Raw genomic sequence first — 20,415 nt, forward strand, 5'->3', positions numbered from 1 at the left:
TGTTGAAAAAACACCAAGGGGTTACTATGTCGAAAATGTTGAAAAAACAGAAAGGGGTTACTATGTCGAAAATGTTGAAAAAACACAAAGGGGTTACTATGTCGAAAATGTTGAAAAAACACCAAGGGGTTACTATGTCGAAAATGTTGAAAAAACAGAAAGGGGTTACTATGTCGAAAATGTTGAAAAAACACAAAGGGGTTACTATGTCGAAAATGTCTAAAATAATGTAGAAAGTGGTTAGTATGTTGAAAAAGTCGAAAAAAATCAAAGGGTTTAGTATGCTGAAAAAACAGAAAGGGGTTACTATGTCGAAAATGTCGAAAAAACACAAAGGGGTTACTATGTCGAAAATGTTGAAAAAACACCAATGGGTTACTATGTCGAAAATGTTGAAAAAACACAAAGGGGTTACTATGTCGAAAAAACACAAAGGGGTTACTATGTCGAAAATGTTGAAAAAACACAAAGGGGTTACTATGTCGAAAATGTCGAAAAAACACAAAGGGGTTACTTTGTCGAAAATGTCGAAAAAACACAAAGGGGTTACTATGTCGAAAATGTTGAAAAAACACAAAGGGGTTACTATGTCGAAAATGTCGAAAAAACACAAAGGGGTTACTATGTCGAAAATGTTGAAAAAACACCAAGGGGTTACTATGTCGAAAATGTTAAAAAAACAGAAAGGGGTTACTATGTCGAAAATGTTGAAAAAACACAAAGGGGTTACTATGTCGAAAATGTCGAAAAAACACAAAGGGGTTACTATGTCGAAAATGTTGAAAAAACACCAAGGGGTTACTATGTCGAAAATGTTGAAAAAACAGAAAGGGGTTACTATGTCGAAAATGTTGAAAAAACACAAAGGGGTTACTATGTCGAAAATGTTGAAAAAACACCAAGGGGTTACTATGTCGAAAATGTTGAAAAAACAGAAAGGGGTTACTATGTCGAAAATGTCTAAAATAATGTAGAAAGTGGTTAGTATGTTGAAAAAGTCGAAAAAAATCAAAGGGTTTAGTATGCTGAAAAAACAGAAAGGGGTTACTATGTCGAAAATGTCGAAAAAACACAAAGGGGTTACTATGTCGAAAATGTTGAAAAAACACCAATGGGTTACTATGTCGAAAATGTTGAAAAAACACAAAGGGGTTACTATGTCGAAAAAACACAAAGGGGTTACTATGTCGAAAATGTTGAAAAAACACAAAGGGGTTACTATGTCGAAAATGTCGAAAAAACACAAAGGGGTTACTTTGTCGAAAATGTCGAAAAAACACAAAGGGGTTACTATGTCGAAAATGTTGAAAAAACACAAAGGGGTTACTATGTCGAAAATGTCGAAAAAACACAAAGGGGTTACTATGTCGAAAATGTTGAAAAAACACCAAGGGGTTACTATGTCGAAAATGTTAAAAAAACAGAAAGGGGTTACTATGTCGAAAATGTTGAAAAAACACAAAGGGGTTACTATGTCGAAAATGTCGAAAAAACACAAAGGGGTTACTATGTCGAAAATGTTGAAAAAACACAAAGGGGTTACTATGTCGAAAATGTCGAAAAAACACAAAGGGGTTACTATGTCGAAAATGTTGAAAAAACACCAAGGGGTTACTATGTCGAAAATGTTGAAAAAACAGAAAGGGGTTACTATGTCGAAAATGTTGAAAAAACACAAAGGGGTTACTATGTCGAAAATGTTGAAAAAACACCAAGGGGTTACTATGTCGAAAATGTTGAAAAAACAGAAAGGGGTTACTATGTCGAAAATGTTGAAAAAACACAAAGGGGTTACTATGTCGAAAATGTCTAAAATAATGTAGAAAGTGGTTAGTATGTTGAAAAAGTCGAAAAAAATCAAAGGGTTTAGTATGCTGAAAAAACAGAAAGGGGTTACTATGTCGAAAATGTCGAAAAAACACAAAGGGGTTACTATGTCGAAAATGTTGAAAAAACACCAATGGGTTACTATGTCGAAAATGTTGAAAAAACACAAAGGGGTTACTATGTCGAAAAAACACAAAGGGGTTACTATGTCGAAAATGTTGAAAAAACACAAAGGGGTTACTATGTCGAAAATGTCGAAAAAACACAAAGGGGTTACTTTGTCGAAAATGTCGAAAAAACACAAAGGGGTTACTATGTCGAAAATGTTGAAAAAACACAAAGGGGTTACTATGTCGAAAATGTCGAAAAAACACAAAGGGGTTACTATGTCGAAAATGTTGAAAAAACACCAAGGGGTTACTATGTCGAAAATGTTAAAAAAACAGAAAGGGGTTACTATGTCGAAAATGTTGAAAAAACACAAAGGGGTTACTATGTCGAAAATGTCGAAAAAACACAAAGGGGTTACTATGTCGAAAATGTTGAAAAAACACAAAGGGGTTACTATGTCGAAAATGTCGAAAAAACACAAAGGGGTTACTATGTCGAAAATGTTGAAAAAACACCAAGGGGTTACTATGTCGAAAATGTTGAAAAAACAGAAAGGGGTTACTATGTCGAAAATGTTGAAAAAACACAAAGGGGTTACTATGTCGAAAATGTTGAAAAAACACCAAGGGGTTACTATGTCGAAAATGTTGAAAAAACAGAAAGGGGTTACTATGTCGAAAATGTTGAAAAAACACAAAGGGGTTACTATGTCGAAAATGTTGAAAAAACAGAAAGGGGTTACTATGTCGAAAATGTTGAAAAAACACCAAGGGGTTACTATGTCGAAAATGTTGAAAAAAAGATAATGGGTTAGTATGTCAGAAATGTGGACAAAACACAAAAGGGGTTAGTATGTCGAAAAAAACACCAAAGGAGTAAAGATAAGGGGTTAGTATGTCGGAAATGTCGAAAACAGACAAAAGGGTTAGTATGTTGAAAAAGTCGGAAAAAAACACAAAGGGGTTACTGTGTCGAAAATGTTGAAAAAACACAAAGGGGTTACTATGTCGAAAATGTTGAAAAAACACCAAGGGGTTACTATGTCGAAAATGTCGAAAAAACACAAAGGGGTTACTATGTCGAAAATGTCAAAAAACACCAAGAGGTTAGTAAATCTAAAATTTTGGAAAAAACACAAAGGGGTTACTATGTCGAAAATGTTGAAAAAACACCAAGGGGTTACTATGTCGAAAATGTTGAAAAAACACAAAGGGGTTACTATGTCGAAAATGTTGAAAAAACACAAAGGGGTTACTATGTCGAAAATGTTGAAAAAACACAAAGGGGTTACTATGTCGAAAATGTCGAAAAAACACAAAGGGGTTACTATGTCGAAAATGTCAAAAAAAACACCAAGAGGTTAGTAAATCTAAAATTTTGGAAAAAACACAAATGGGTTAGTATGTCGAAAATGTCGAAAAAACACAAAGTTACTATGTCGAAAATGTTGAAAAAACACAAAGGGGTTACTATGTCGAAAATGTCGAAAAAACACAAAGGGGTTACTATGTCGAAAATGTTGAAAAAACAGAAAGGGGTTACTATGTCGAAAATGTTGAAAAAACACCAAGGGGTTACTATGTCGAAAATGTTGAAAAAAAGATAATGGGTTAGTATGTCAGAAATGTGGACAAAACACAAAAGGGGTTAGTATGTCGAAAAAAACACCAAAGGAGTAAAGATAAGGGGTTAGTATGTCGGAAATGTCGAAAACAGACAAAAGGGTTAGTATGTTGAAAAAGTCGGAAAAAAACACAAAGGGGTTACTGTGTCGAAAATGTCGAAAAAACACAAAGGGGTTACTATGTCGAAAATGTTGAAAAAACACCAAGGGGTTACTATGTCGAAAATGTTGAAAAAACAGAGAGGGGTTACTATGTCGAAAATGTTGAAAAAACACAAAGGGGTTACTATGTCGAAAATGTTGAAAAAACACAAAGGGGTTACTATGTCGAAAATGTCAAAAAAACACCAAGAGGTTAGTAAATCTAAAATTTTGGAAAAAACACAAAGGGGTTACTATGTCGAAAATGTCAAAAAAACACCAAGAGGTTAGTAAATCTAAAATTTTGGAAAAAACACAAAGGGGTTACTATGTCGAAAATGTTGAAAAAACACCAAGGGGTTACTATGTCGAAAATGTTGAAAAAACAGAGAGGGGTTACTATGTCGAAAATGTTGAAAAAACACAAAGGGGTTACTATGTCGAAAATGTTGAAAAAACACAAAGGGGTTACTATGTCGAAAATGTCAAAAAAACACCAAGAGGTTAGTAAATCTAAAATTTTGGAAAAAACACAAAGGGGTTACTATGTCGAAAATGTCGAAAAAACACAAAGGGGTTACTTTGTCGAAAATGTCGAAAAAACACAAAGGTGTTACTATGTCGAAAATGTTGAAAAAACACAAAGGGGTTACTATGTCGAAAATGTTGAAAAAACACAAAGGGGTTACTATGTCAAAAATGTCGAAAAAACACAAAGGGGTTACTGTCGAAAATGTCAAAAAAAACACAAAGGGGTTACTATGTCGAAAATGTTGAAAAAACACAAAGGGGTTACTATGTCGAAAATGTTGAAAAAACACAAAGGGGTTACTGTGTCGAAAATGTCGAAAAAACACCAAGGGGTTACTACGTCGAAAATGTTGAAAAAACAGAAAGGGGTTACTATGTCGAAAATGTTGAAAAAACACAAAGGGGTTACTATGTCGAAAATGTTGAAAAAACACCAAGGGGTTACTATGTCGAAAATGTTGAAAAAACACCAATGGGTTACTATGTCGAAAATGTTGAAAAAACACAAAGGGGTTACTATGTCGAAAAAACACAAAGGGGTTACTATGTCGAAAATGTTGAAAAAACACAAAGGGGTTACTATGTCGAAAATGTCGAAAAAACACAAAGGGGTTACTTTGTCGAAAATGTCGAAAAAACACAAAGGGGTTACTATGTCGAAAATGTTGAAAAAACACAAAGGGGTTACTATGTCGAAAATGTCGAAAAAACACAAAGGGGTTACTATGTCGAAAATGTTGAAAAAACACCAAGGGGTTACTATGTCGAAAATGTTAAAAAAACAGAAAGGGGTTACTATGTCGAAAATGTTGAAAAAACACAAAGGGGTTACTATGTCGAAAATGTCGAAAAAACACAAAGGGGTTACTATGTCGAAAATGTTGAAAAAACACAAAGGGGTTACTATGTCGAAAATGTCGAAAAAACACAAAGGGGTTACTATGTCGAAAATGTTGAAAAAACACCAAGGGGTTACTATGTCGAAAATGTTGAAAAAACAGAAAGGGGTTACTATGTCGAAAATGTTGAAAAAACACAAAGGGGTTACTATGTCGAAAATGTTGAAAAAACACCAAGGGGTTACTATGTCGAAAATGTTGAAAAAACAGAAAGGGGTTACTATGTCGAAAATGTTGAAAAAACACCAAGGGGTTACTATGTCGAAAATGTTGAAAAAACACAAAGGGGTTACTATGTCGAAAATGTTGAAAAAACAGAAAGGGGTTACTATGTCGAAAATGTTGAAAAAACACCAAGGGGTTACTATGTCGAAAATGTTGAAAAAAAGATAATGGGTTAGTATGTCAGAAATGTGGACAAAACACAAAAGGGGTTAGTATGTCGAAAAAAACACCAAAGGAGTAAAGATAAGGGGTTAGTATGTCGGAAATGTCGAAAACAGACAAAAGGGTTAGTATGTTGAAAAAGTCGGAAAAAAACACAAAGGGGTTACTGTGTCGAAAATGTTGAAAAAACACAAAGGGGTTACTATGTCGAAAATGTTGAAAAAACACCAAGGGGTTACTATGTCGAAAATGTCGAAAAAACACAAAGGGGTTACTATGTCGAAAATGTCAAAAAAACACCAAGAGGTTAGTAAATCTAAAATTTTGGAAAAAACACAAAGGGGTTACTATGTCGAAAATGTTGAAAAAACACCAAGGGGTTACTATGTCGAAAATGTTGAAAAAACAGAGAGGGGTTACTATGTCGAAAATGTTGAAAAAACACAAAGGGGTTACTATGTCGAAAATGTTGAAAAAACACAAAGGGGTTACTATGTCGAAAATGTCAAAAAAACACCAAGAGGTTAGTAAATCTAAAATTTTGGAAAAAACACAAAGGGGTTACTTTGTCGAAAATGTCGAAAAAACACAAAGGTGTTACTATGTCGAAAATGTTGAAAAAACACAAAGGGGTTAATATGTCGAAAATGTTGAAAAAACACAAAGGGGTTACTATGTCGAAAATGTCGAAAAAACACAAAGGGGTTACTATGTCGAAAATGTCAAAAAAAACACCAAGAGGTTAGTAAATCTAAAATTTTGGAAAAAACACAAATGGGTTAGTATGTCGAAAATGTCGAAAAAACACAAAGGGGTTACTATGTCGAAAATGTTGAAAAAACACAAAGGGGTTACTATGTCGAAAATGTTGAAAAAACACAAAGGGGTTACTATGTCGAAAAAACACAAAGGGGTTACTATGTCGAAAATGTTGAAAAAACAGAAAGGGGTTACTATGTCGAAAATGTTGAAAAAACACAAAGGGGTTACTATGTCAAAAATGTCGAAAAAACACAAAGGGGTTACTATGTCGAAAATGTCAAAAAAAACACCAAGAGGTTAGTAAATCTAAAATTTTGGAAAAAACACAAATGGGTTAGTATGTCGAAAATGTCGAAAAAACACAAAGGGGTTACTATGTCGAAAATGTCGAAAAAACACAAAGGGGTTACTATGTCGAAAATGTCGAAAAAACACAAAGGGGTTACTATGTCGAAAATGTCAAAAAAACACCAAGAGGTTAGTAAATCTAAAATTTTGGAAAAAACACAAATGGGTTAGTATGTCGAAAATGTCGAAAAAACACAAAGGGGTTACTATGTCGAAAATGTCGAAAAAACACAAAGGGGTTACTATGTCGAAAATGTTGAAAAAACACAAAGGGGTTACTATGTCGAAAATGTCGAAAAAACACAAAGGGGTTACTTTGTCGAAAATGTCGAAAAAACACAAAGGTGTTACTATGTCGAAAATGTTGAAAAAACACCAATGGGTTACTATGTCGGAAATGTCGAAAACACACAAAAGGGTTAGTATGTTGAAAAAGTCGGAAAAAAACAAAGGGGTTAGTATGTCGAAAATGTCGAAAAAACACAAAGGGGTTACTATGTCGAAAATGTTGAAAAAACACCAAGGGGTTACTATGTCGAAAATGTTGAAAAAACAGAAAGGGGTTACTATGTCGAAAATGTTGAAAAAACACCAAGAGGTTAGTAAATCTAAAATTTTGGAAAAAACACAAATGGGTTAGTATGTCGAAAATGTCGAAAAAACACAAAGGGGTTAGTATGTCGAAAATGTCGAAAAAACACAAAGGGGTTACTATGTCGAAAATGTTGAAAAAACACAAAGGGGTTACTATGTCGAAAATGTTGAAAAAACACAAAGGGGTTACTATGTCGAAAATGTTGAAAAAACACAAAGGGGTTACTATGTCGAAAATGTTGAAAAAACACAAAGGGGTTACTGTGTCGAAAATGTCGAAAAAACACAAAGGGGTTACTGTGTCGAAAATGTTGAAAAAACACAAAGGGGTTACTATGTCGAAAATGTTGAAAAAACACCAAGGGGTTACTATGTCGAAAATGTTGAAAAAACAGAAAGGGGTTACTATGTCGAAAATGTTGAAAAAACACAAAGGGGTTACTATGTCGAAAATGTTGAAAAAACACAAAGGGGTTACTATGTCGAAAATGTTGAAAAAACACAAAGGGGTTACTATGTCGAAAATGTTGAAAAAACACAAAGGGGTTACTATGTCGAAAATGTTGAAAAAACACAAAGGGGTTACTATGTCGAAAATGTTGAAAAAACACAAAGGGGTTACTATGTCGAAAATGTTGAAAAAACACAAAGGGGTTACTATGTCGAAAATGTCGAAAAAACACAAAGGGGTTACTATGTCGAAAATGTCGAAAAAACACAAAGGGGTTACTATGTCGAAAATGTTGAAAAAACACCAAGGGGTTACTATGTCGAAAATGTCGAAAAAACACAAAGGGGTTACTTTGTCGAAAATGTCGAAAAAACACCAATGGGTTACTATGTCGAAAATGTTGAAAAAACACAAAGGGGTTACTATGTCGAAAATGTCGAAAAAACACAAAGGGGTTACTATGTCGAAAATGTTGAAAAAACACCAAGGGGTTACTATGTCGAAAATGTTGAAAAAACAGAAAGAGGTTACTATGTCGAAAATGTTGAAAAAACACAAAGGGGTTACTATGTCGAAAATGTTGAAAAAACACCAAGGGGTTACTATGTCGAAAATGTTGAAAAAACAGAAAGGGGTTACTATGTCGAAAATGTTGAAAAAACAGAAAGGGGTTACTATGTCGAAAATGTTGAAAAAACACCAAGGGGTTACTATGTCGAAAATGTTGAAAAAAAGATAATGGGTTAGTATGTCAGAAATGTGGACAAAACACAAAAGGGGTTAGTATGTCGAAAAAAACACCAAAGGAGTAAAGATAAGGGGTTAGTATGTCGGAAATGTCGAAAACAGACAAAAGGGTTAGTATGTTGAAAAAGTCGGAAAAAAACACAAAGGGGTTACTATGTCGAAAATGTCGAAAAAACACAAAGGGGTTACTATGTCGAAAATGTCAAAAAAACACCAAGAGGTTAGTAAATCTAAAATTTTGGAAAAAACACAAAGGGGTTACTATGTCGAAAATGTTGAAAAAACACCAAGGGGTTACTATGTCGAAAATGTTGAAAAAACAGAGAGGGGTTACTATGTCGAAAATGTTGAAAAAACACAAAGGGGTTACTATGTCGAAAATGTTGAAAAAACACAAAGGGGTTACTATGTCGAAAATGTCAAAAAAACACCAAGAGGTTAGTAAATCTAAAATTTTGGAAAAAACACAAAGGGGTTACTATGTCGAAAATGTCGAAAAAACACAAAGGGGTTACTTTGTCGAAAATGTCGAAAAAACACAAAGGTGTTACTATGTCGAAAATGTTGAAAAAACACAAAGGGGTTACTATGTCGAAAATGTTGAAAAAACACAAAGGGGTTACTATGTCAAAAATGTCGAAAAAACACAAAGGGGTTACTATGTCGAAAATGTCAAAAAAAACACAAAGGGGTTACTATGTCGAAAATGTTGAAAAAACACAAAGGGGTTACTGTGTCGAAAATGTTGAAAAAACACAAAGGGGTTACTATGTCGAAAATGTTGAAAAAACACCAAGGGGTTACTATGTCGAAAATGTTGAAAAAACAGAAAGGGGTTACTATGTCGAAAATGTTGAAAAAACACAAAGGGGTTACTATGTCGAAAATGTCGAAAAAACACCAAGGGGTTACTATGTCGAAAATGTTGAAAAAACAGAAAGGGGTTACTATGTCGAAAATGTTGAAAAAACACAAAGGGGTTACTATGTCGAAAATGTTGAAAAAACACAAAGGGGTTACTATGTCGAAATTGTCAAAAAAACACCAAGAGGTTAGTAAATCTAAAATTTTGGAAAAAACACAAAGGGGTTATTATGTCGAAAATGTCGAAAAAACACAAAGGGGTTACTTTGTCGAAAATGTCGAAAAAACACAAAGGTGTTACTATGTCGAAAATGTTGAAAAAACACAAAGGGGTTACTATGTCGAAAATGTTGAAAAAACACAAAGGGGTTACTATGTCAAAAATGTCGAAAAAACACAAAGGGGTTACTATGTCGAAAATGTCAAAAAAACACCAAGAGGTTAGTAAATCTAAAATTTTGGAAAAAACACAAATGGGTTAGTATGTCGAAAATGTCGAAAAAACACAAAGGGGTTACTATGTCGAAAATGTTGAAAAAACACAAAGGGGTTACTATGTCGAAAATGTTGAAAAAACACAAAGGGGTTACTATGTCGAAAAAACACAAAGGGGTTACTATGTCGAAAATGTTGAAAAAACACCAAGGGGTTACTATGTCGAAAATGTTGAAAAAACAGAAAGGGGTTACTATGTCGAAAATGTTGAAAAAACACAAAGGGGTTACTATGTCAAAAATGTCGAAAAAACACAAAGGGGTTACTATGTCGAAAATGTCAAAAAAAACACCAAGAGGTTAGTAAATCTAAAATTTTGGAAAAAACACAAATGGGTTAGTATGTCGAAAATGTCGAAAAAAGACAAAGGGGTTAGTATGTCGAAAATGTCGAAAAAACACAAAGGGGTTACTATGTCGAAAATGTCGAAAAAACACAAAGGGGTTACTATGTCGAAAATGTTGAAAAAACAGAAAGGGGTTACTATGTCGAAAATGTTGAAAAAACACAAAGGGGTTACTATGTCAAAAATGTCGAAAAAACACAAAGGGGTTACTATGTCGAAAATGTCAAAAAAAACACCAAGAGGTTAGTAAATCTAAAATTTTGGAAAAAACACAAATGGGTTAGTATGTCGAAAATGTCGAAAAAACACAAAGGGGTTACTATGTCGAAAATGTCGAAAAAACACCAAGGGGTTACTATGTCGAAAATGTTGAAAAAACACCAATGGGTTACTATGTCGGAAATGTCGAAAACACACAAAAGGGTTACTATGTCGAAAATGTCGAAAAAACACAAAGGGGTTACTATGTCGAAAATGTTGAAAAAACACAAAGGTGTTACTATGTCGAAAATGTTGAAAAAACACCAATGGGTTACTATGTCGGAAATGTCGAAAACACACAAAAGGGTTAGTATGTTGAAAAAGTCGGAAAAAAACAAAGGGGTTAGTATGTCGAAAATGTCGAAAAAACACAAAGGGGTTACTATGTCGAAAATGTTGAAAAAACACCAAGGGGTTACTATGTCGAAAATGTTGAAAAAACAGAAAGGGGTTACTATGTCGAAAATGTTGAAAAAACACAAAGGGGTTACTATGTCAAAAATGTCGAAAAAACACAAAGGGGTTACTATGTCGAAAATGTCAAAAAAAACACCAATGGGTTACTATGTCGGAAATGTCGAAAACACACAAAAGGGGTTACTATGTCGAAAATGTTGAAAAAACACCAAGGGGTTACTATGTCGAAAATGTCGAAAAAACACAAAGGGGTTACTATGTCGAAAATGTCGAAAAAACACAAAGGGGTTACTATGTCGAAAATGTTGAAAAAACACAAAGGGGTTACTATGTCGAAAATGTCGAAAAAACACAAAGGGGTTACTATGTCGAAAATGTTGAAAAAACACAAAGGTGTTACTATGTCGAAAATGTTGAAAAAACACCAATGGGTTACTATGTCGGAAATGTCGAAAACACACAAAAGGGTTAGTATGTTGAAAAAGTCGGAAAAAAACAAAGGGGTTAGTATGTCGAAAATGTCGAAAAAACACAAAGGGGTTACTATGTCGAAAATGTTGAAAAAACACCAAGGGGTTACTATGTCGAAAATGTTGAAAAAACAGAAAGGGGTTACTATGTCGAAAATGTTGAAAAAACACAAAGGGGTTACTATGTCAAAAATGTCGAAAAAACACAAAGGGGTTACTATGTCGAAAATGTCAAAAAAAACACCAAGAGGTTAGTAAATCTAAAATTTTGGAAAAAACCACAAAGGGGTTACTATGTCGAAAATGTCGAAAAAACACAAAGGGGTTACTATGTCGAAAATGTTGAAAAAACACAAAGGGGTTACTGTGTCGAAAATGTCGAAAAAACACAAAGGGGTTACTATGTCGAAAATGTTGAAAAAACACAAAGGTGTTACTATGTCGAAAATGTTGAAAAAACACCAATGGGTTACTATGTCGGAAATGTCGAAAACACACAAAAGGGTTAGTATGTTGAAAAAGTCGGAAAAAAACAAAGGGGTTAGTATGTCGAAAATGTCGAAAAAACACAAAGGGGTTACTATGTCGAAAATGTTGAAAAAACACCAAGGGGTTACTATGTCGAAAATGTTGAAAAAACAGAAAGGGGTTACTATGTCGAAAATGTTGAAAAAACACAAAGGGGTTACTATGTCAAAAATGTCGAAAAAACACAAAGGGGTTACTATGTCGAAAATGTCAAAAAAAACACCAAGAGGTTAGTAAATCTAAAATTTTGGAAAAAACACAAATGGGTTAGTATGTCGAAAATGTCGAAAAAACACAAAGGGGTTAGTATGTCGAAAATGTCTAAAATAATGTAGAAAGTGGTTAGTATGTTGAAAAAGTCGAAAAAAAGATAAGGGGTTAGTATGTCGGAAATGTCAAAAAAACACAAAGGGGTTACTATGTCGAAAATGTCGAAAAAACACAAAGGGGTTACTATGTCGAAAATGTCGAAAAAACACAAAGGGGTTACTATGTCGAAAATGTCGAAAAAACACAAAGGGGTTACTATGTCGAAAATGTTGAAAAAACACAAAGGGGTTACTATGTCGAAAATGTTGAAAAAAAGTTAGGGTTAGTATGTCGAAAATGTTGAAAAAACACCAATGGGTTACTATGTCGGAAATGTCGAAAACACACAAAGGGGTTACTATGTCGAAAATGTCGAAAAAACACAAAGGGGTTACTATGTCGAAAATGTCGAAAAAACACAAAGGGGTTACTATGTCGAAAATGTCAAAAAAACACCAAGAGGTTAGTAAATCTAAAATTTTGGAAAAAACACAAATGGGTTAGTATGTCGAAAATGTCGAAAGAACACAAAGGGGTTACTATGTCGGAAATGTCGAAAACACACAAAAGGGTTAGTATGTTGAAAAAGTCGGAAAAAAACAAAGGGGTTAGTATGTCGAAAATGTCGAAAAAACACAAAGGGGTTACTATGTCGAAAATGTTGAAAAAACACCAAGGGGTTACTATGTCGAAAATGTTGAAAAAACAGAAAGGGGTTACTATGTCGAAAATGTTGAAAAAACACCAAGAGGTTAGTAAATCTAAAATTTTGGAAAAAACACAAATGGGTTAGTATGTCGAAAATGTCGAAAAAACACAAAGGGGTTACTATGTCGAAAATGTCGAAAAAACACAAAGGGGTTACTATGTCGAAAATGTCGAAAAAACACAAAGGGGTTACTATGTCGAAAATGTTGAAAAAAACACAAAGGGGTTACTATGTCGAAAATGTTGAAAAAACACAAAGGGGTTACTATGTCGAAAATGTTGAAAAAACACAAAGGGGTTACTATGTCGAAAATGTTGAAAAAACACAAAGGGGTTACTGTGTCGAAAATGTCGAAAAAACACAAAGGGGTTACTGTGTCGAAAATGTTGAAAAAACACAAAGGGGTTACTATGTCGAAAATGTTGAAAAAACACCAAGGGGTTACTATGTCGAAAATGTTGAAAAAACAGAAAGGGGTTACTATGTCGAAAATGTTGAAAAAACACAAAGGGGTTACTATGTCGAAAATGTTGAAAAAACACAAAGGGGTTACTATGTCGAAAATGTTGAAAAAACACAAAGGGGTTACTATGTCGAAAATGTTGAAAAAACACAAAGGGGTTACTATGTCGAAAATGTCGAAAAAACACAAAGGGGTTACTATGTCGAAAATGTTGAAAAAACACAAAGGGGTTACTATGTCGAAAATGTTGAAAAAACACAAAGGGGTTACTATGTCGAAAATGTCGAAAAAACACAAAGGGGTTACTATGTCGAAAATGTCGAAAAAACACAAAGGGGTTACTATGTCGAAAATGTTGAAAAAACACCAAGGGGTTACTATGTCGAAAATGTTGAAAAAACAGAAAGAGGTTACTATGTCGAAAATGTTGAAAAAACACAAAGGGGTTACTATGTCGAAAATGTTGAAAAAACACCAAGGGGTTACTATGTCGAAAATGTTGAAAAAACAGAAAGGGGTTACTATGTCGAAAATGTTGAAAAAACAGAAAGGGGTTACTATGTCGAAAATGTTGAAAAAACACCAAGGGGTTACTATGTCGAAAATGTTGAAAAAAAGATAATGGGTTAGTATGTCAGAAATGTGGACAAAACACAAAAGGGGTTAGTATGTCGAAAAAAACACCAAAGGAGTAAAGATAAGGGGTTAGTATGTCGGAAATGTCGAAAACAGACAAAAGGGTTAGTATGTTGAAAAAGTCGGAAAAAAACACAAAGGGGTTACTGTGTCGAAAATGTTGAAAAAACACAAAGGGGTTACTATGTCGAAAATGTCGAAAAAACACAAAGGGGTTACTATGTCGAAAATGTCAAAAAAACACCAAGAGGTTAGTAAATCTAAAATTTTGGAAAAAACACAAAGGGGTTACTATGTCGAAAATGTTGAAAAAACACCAAGGGGTTACTATGTCGAAAATGTTGAAAAAACAGAGAGGGGTTACTATGTCGAAAATGTTGAAAAAACACAAAGGGGTTACTATGTCGAAAATGTTGAAAAAACACAAAGGGGTTACTATGTCGAAAATGTCAAAAAAACACCAAGAGGTTAGTAAATCTAAAATTTTGGAAAAAACACAAAGGGGTTACTATGTCGAAAATGTCGAAAAAACACAAAGGGGTTACTTTGTCGAAAATGTCGAAAAAACACAAAGGTGTTACTATGTCGAAAATGTTGAAAAAACACAAAGGGGTTACTATGTCGAAAATGTTGAAAAAACACAAAGGGGTTACTATGTCAAAAATGTCGAAAAAACACAAAGGGGTTACTATGTCGAAAATGTCAAAAAAAACACAAAGGGGTTACTATGTCGAAAATGTTGAAAAAACACAAAGGGGTTACTATGTCGAAAATGTTGAAAAAACACAAAGGGGTTACTGTGTCGAAAATGTCGAAAAAACACAAAGGGGTTACTGTGTCGAAAATGTTGAAAAAACACAAAGGGGTTACTATGTCGAAAATGTTGAAAAAACACCAAGGGGTTACTATGTCGAAAATGTTGAAAAAACACAAAGGGGTTACTATGTCGAAAATGTTGAAAAAACACAAAGGGGTTACTATGTCGAAAATGTTGAAAAAACACAAAGGGGTTACTATGTCGAAAATGTTGAAAAAACACAAAGGGGTTACTATGTCGAAAATGTTGAAAAAACACAAAGGGGTTACTATGTCGAAAATGTTGAAAAAACACAAAGGGGTTACTATGTCGAAAATGTCGAAAAAACACAAAGGGGTTACTATGTCGAAAATGTCGAAAAAACACAAAGGGGTTACTATGTCGAAAATGTTGAAAAAACACCAAGGGGTTACTATGTCGAAAATGACGAAAAAACACAAAGGGGTTACTTTGTCGAAAATGTCGAAAAAACACAAAGGGGTTACTATGTCGAAAATGTCGAAAAAACACAAAGGGGTTACTATGTCGAAAATGTCGAAAAAACACAAAGGGGTTACTATGTCGAAAATGTTGAAAAAACACAAAGGGGTTACTATGTCGAAAATGTCGAAAAAACACAAAGGGGTTACTATGTCGAAAATGTCGAAAAAACACCAAGGGGTTACTATGTCGAAAATGTTGAAAAAACACCAATGGGTTACTATGTCGGAAATGTCGAAAACACACAAAAGGGTTAGTATGTTGAAAAAGTCGGAAAAAAACAAAGGGGTTAGTATGTCGAAAATGTCGAAAAAACACAAAGGGGTTACTATGTCGAAAATGTTGAAAAAACACCAAGGGGTTACTATGTCGAAAATGTTGAAAAAACACCAATGGGTTACTATGTCGGAAATGTCGAAAACACACAAAAGGGGTTACTATGTCGAAAATGTTGAAAAAACACCAAGGGGTTACTATGTCGAAAATGTCGAAAAAACACAAAGGGGTTACTTTGTCGAAAATGTCGAAAAAACACAAAGGTGTTACTATGTCGAAAATGTTGAAAAAACACCAAGGGGTTACTATGTCGAAAATGTTGAAAAAACAGAAAGGGGTTACTATGTCGAAAATGTTGAAAAAACACAAAGGGGTTACTATGTCAAAAATGTCGAAAAAACACAAAGGGGTTACTATGTCGAAAATGTCAAAAAAAACACCAAGAGGTTAGTAAATCTAAAATTTTGGAAAAAACACAAATGGGTTAGTATGTCGAAAATGTCGAAAAAACACAAAGGGGTTACTATGTCGAAAATGTCGAAAAAACACCAAGGGGTTACTATGTCGAAAATGTTGAAAAAACACCAATGGGTTACTATGTCGGAAATGTCGAAAACACACAAAAGGGTTAGTATGTTGAAAAAGTCGGAAAAAAACAAAGGGGTTAGTATGTCGAAAATGTCGAAAAAACACAAAGGGGTTACTATGTCGAAAATGTTGAAAAAACACCAAGGGGTTACTATGTCGAAAATGTCGAAAAAACACAAAGGGGTTACTAAGTCAAAAATGTCGAAAAAACACAAAGGGGTTACTAAGTCAAAAATGTCGAAAAAACACAAAGGGGTTACTATGTCAAAAATGTCGAAAAAACACAAAGGGGTTACTATGTCGAAAATGTCAAAAAAAACACCAAGAGGTTAGTAAATCTAAAATTTTGGAAAAAACACAAATGGGTTAGTATGTCGAAAATGTCGAAAAAACACAAAGGGGTTAGTATGTCGAAAATGTCGAAAAAACACAAAGGGGTTACTATGTCGAAAATGTTGAAAAAACACAAAGGGGTTACTATGTCGAAAATGTCGAAAAAACACAAAGGGGTTACTATGTCGAAAATGTTGAAAAAACACAAAGGGGTTACTATGTCGAAAATGTCGAAAAAACACCAAGGGGTTACTATGTCGAAAATGTTGAAAAAACACCAATGGGTTACTATGTCGGAAATGTCGAAAACACACAAAAGGGTTAGTATGTTGAAAAAGTCGGAAAAAAACAAAGGGGTTAGTATGTCGAAAATGTCGAAAAAACACAAAGGGGGTTTAGTATGTCGAAAATGTTGAAAAAACACCAAGGGGTTACTATGTCGAAAATGTCGAAAAAACACAAAGGGGTTACTAAGTCAAAAATGTCGAAAAAACACAAAGGGGTTACTATGTCGAAAATGTCAAAAAAAACACCAAGAGGTTAGTAAATCTAAAATTTTGGAAAAAACACAAATGGGTTAGTATGTCGAAAATGTCGAAAAAACACAAAGGGGTTACTATGTCGAAAATGTCGAAAAAACACAAAGGTGTTACTATGTCGAAAATGTTGAAAAAACACAAAAGGGTTAGTATGTTGAAAAAGTCGGAAAAAAACAAAGGGGTTAGTATGTCGAAAATGTCGAAAAAACACAAAGGGGTTACTATGTCGAAAATGTTGAAAAAACACCAAGGGGTTACTATGTCGAAAATGTTGAAAAAACAGAAAGGGGTTACTATGTCGAAAATGTTGAAAAAACACAAAGGGGTTACTATGTCAAAAATGTCGAAAAAACACAAAGGGGTTACTATGTCGAAAATGTCAAAAAAAACACCAAGAGGTTAGTAAATCTAAAATTTTGGAAAAAACACAAATGGGTTAGTATGTCGAAAATGTCGAAAAAACACAAAGGGGTTAGTATGTCGAAAATGTCGAAAAAACACAAAGGGGTTACTATGTCGAAAATGTCAAAAAAAACACCAAGAGGTTAGTAAATCTAAAATTTTGGAAAAAACACAAATGGGTTAGTATGTCGAAAATGTCGAAAAAACACAAAGGGGTTACTATGTCGAAAATGTTGAAAAAACACAAAGGGGTTACTATGTCGAAAATGTCGAAAAAACACAAAGGGGTTACTATGTCGAAAATGTTGAAAAAACACAAAGGTGTTACTATGTCGAAAATGTTGAAAAAACACAAAGGGGTTACTATGTCGAAAATGTTGAAAAAACACCAAAGGGGTTACTATGTCGAAAATGTCGAAAAAACACAAAGGGGTTACTTTGTCGAAAATGTCGAAAAAACACAAAGGTGTTACTATGTCGAAAATGTTGAAAAAACACAAAGGTGTTACTATGTCGAAAATGTTGAAAAAACACCAATGGGTTACTATGTCGGAAATGTCGAAAACACACAAAAGGTTTAGTATGTTGAAAAAGTCGGAAAAAAACAAAGGGGTTAGTATGTCGAAAATGTCGAAAAAACACAAAGGGGTTACTATGTCGAAAATGTTGAAAAAACACCAAGGGGTTACTATGTCGAAAATGTTGAAAAAACAGAAAGGGGTTACTATGTCGAAAATGTTGAAAAAACACAAAGGGGTTACTATGTCAAAAATGTCGAAAAAACACAAAGGGGTTACTATGTCGAAAATGTCAAAAAAAACACCAAGAGGTTAGTAAATCTAAAATTTTGGAAAAAAACACAAAGGGGTTACTATGTCGAAAATGTCGAAAAAACACAAAGGGGTTACTATGTCGAAAATGTTGAAAAAACACAAAGGGGTTACTGTGTCGAAAATGTCGAAAAAACACAAAGGGGTTACTATGTCGAAAATGTTGAAAAAACACAAAGGTGTTACTATGTCGAAAATGTTGAAAAAACACCAATGGGTTACTATGTCGGAAATGTCGAAAACACACAAAAGGGTTAGTATGTTGAAAAAGTCGGAAAAAAACAAAGGGGTTAGTATGTCGAAAATGTCGAAAAAACACAAAGGGGTTACTATGTCGAAAATGTTGAAAAAACACCAAGGGGTTACTATGTCGAAAATGTTGAAAAAACAGAAAGGGGTTACTATGTCGAAAATGTTGAAAAAACACAAAGGGGTTACTATGTCAAAAATGTCGAAAAAACACAAAGGGGTTACTATGTCGAAAATGTCAAAAAAAACACCAAGAGGTTAGTAAATCTAAAATTTTGGAAAAAACACAAATGGGTTAGTATGTCGAAAATGTCGAAAAAACACAAAGGGGTTAGTATGTCGAAAATGTCTAAAATAATGTAGAAAGTGGTTAGTATGTTGAAAAAGTCGAAAAAAAGATAAGGGGTTAGTATGTCGGAAATGTCAAAAAAACACAAAGGGGTTACTATGTCGAAAATGTCGAAAAAACACAAAGGGGTTACTGTGTCGAAAATGTCGAAAAAACACAAAGGGGTTACTGTGTCGAAAATGTTGAAAAAACACAAAGGGGTTACTATGTCGAAAATGTTGAAAAAACACCAAGGGGTTACTATGTCGAAAATGTTGAAAAAACACAAAGGGGTTACTATGTCGAAAATGTTGAAAAAACACAAAGGGGTTACTATGTCGAAAATGTTGAAAAAACACAAAGGGGTTACTGTGTCGAAAATGTCGAAAAAACACAAAGGGGTTACTGTGTCGAAAATGTTGAAAAAACACCAAGGGGTTACTATGTCGAAAATGTCGAAAAAACACAAAGGGGTTACTTTGTCGAAAATGTCGAAAAAACACCAATGGGTTACTATGTCGAAAATGTTGAAAAAACACAAAGGGGTTACTATGTCGAAAATGTTGAAAAAACACAAAGGGGTTACTGTGTCGAAAATGTCGAAAAAACACAAAGGGGTTACTGTGTCGAAAATGTTGAAAAAACACCAAGGGGTTACTATGTCGAAAATGTCGAAAAAACACAAAGGGGTTACTTTGTCGAAAATGTCGAAAAAACACCAATGGGTTACTATGTCGAAAAAGTCGGAAAAAAACAAAGGGGTTAGTATGTCGAAAATGTCGAAAAAACACAAAGGGGTTACTATGTCGAAAATGTTGAAAAAACAGAAAGGGGTTACTATGTCGAAAATGTTGAAAAAACACAAAGGGGTTACTATGTCAAAAATGTCGAAAAAACACAAAGGGGTTACTATGTCGAAAATGTCAAAAAAAACACCAAGAGGTTAGTAAATCTAAAATTTTGGAAAAAACACAAATGGGTTAGTATGTCGAAAATGTCGAAAAAACACAAAGGGGTTACTATGTCGAAAAAACACAAAGGGGTTACTATGTCGAAAATGTTGAAAAAACACAAAGGGGTTACTATGTCGAAAATGTTGAAAAAACACAAAGGGGTTACTATGTCGAAAAAACACAAAGGGGTTACTATGTCGAAAATGTTGAAAAAACACCAAGGGGTTACTATGTCGAAAATGTTGAAAAAACAGAAAGGGGTTACTATGTCGAAAATGTTGAAAAAACACAAAGGGGTTACTATGTCAAAAATGTCGAAAAAACACAAAGGGGTTACTATGTCGAAAATGTCAAAAAAAACACCAAGAGGTTAGTAAATCTAAAATTTTGGAAAAAACACAAATGGGTTAGTATGTCGAAAATGTCGAAAAAACACAAAGGGGTTAGTATGTCGAAAATGTCGAAAAAACACAAAGGGGTTACTATGTCGAAAATGTTGAAAAAACACAAAGGGGTTACTATGTCGAAAATGTCGAAAAAACACAAAGGGGTTACTATGTCGAAAATGTTGAAAAAACACAAAGGGGTTACTATGTCAAAAATGTCGAAAAAACACAAAGGGGTTACTATGTCGAAAATGTTGAAAAAACACCAAGGGGTTACTATGTCGAAAATGTCAAAAAAAACACCAAGAGGTTAG

The 20,415-nt window shown here is 34.0% G+C and overlaps 1 long non-coding RNA gene across 1 annotated transcript in view; it reads right to left on the reverse strand.

The window, feature by feature from the left end:
- LOC148360472 (uncharacterized) overlaps positions 1 to 20,415 on the reverse strand; it is a 70,844-nt gene that overhangs the window by 4,133 nt on the left and 46,296 nt on the right. The gene's annotated exons all lie outside the window — the stretch shown is intronic.

Source organism: Urocampus carinirostris, chromosome 8, assembly GCF_059441175.1.
Source record: "Urocampus carinirostris isolate Australia breed hairy pipefish chromosome 8, RoL_Ucar_1.0, whole genome shotgun sequence".
NCBI lineage: Eukaryota > Metazoa > Chordata > Actinopteri > Syngnathiformes > Syngnathidae > Urocampus > Urocampus carinirostris.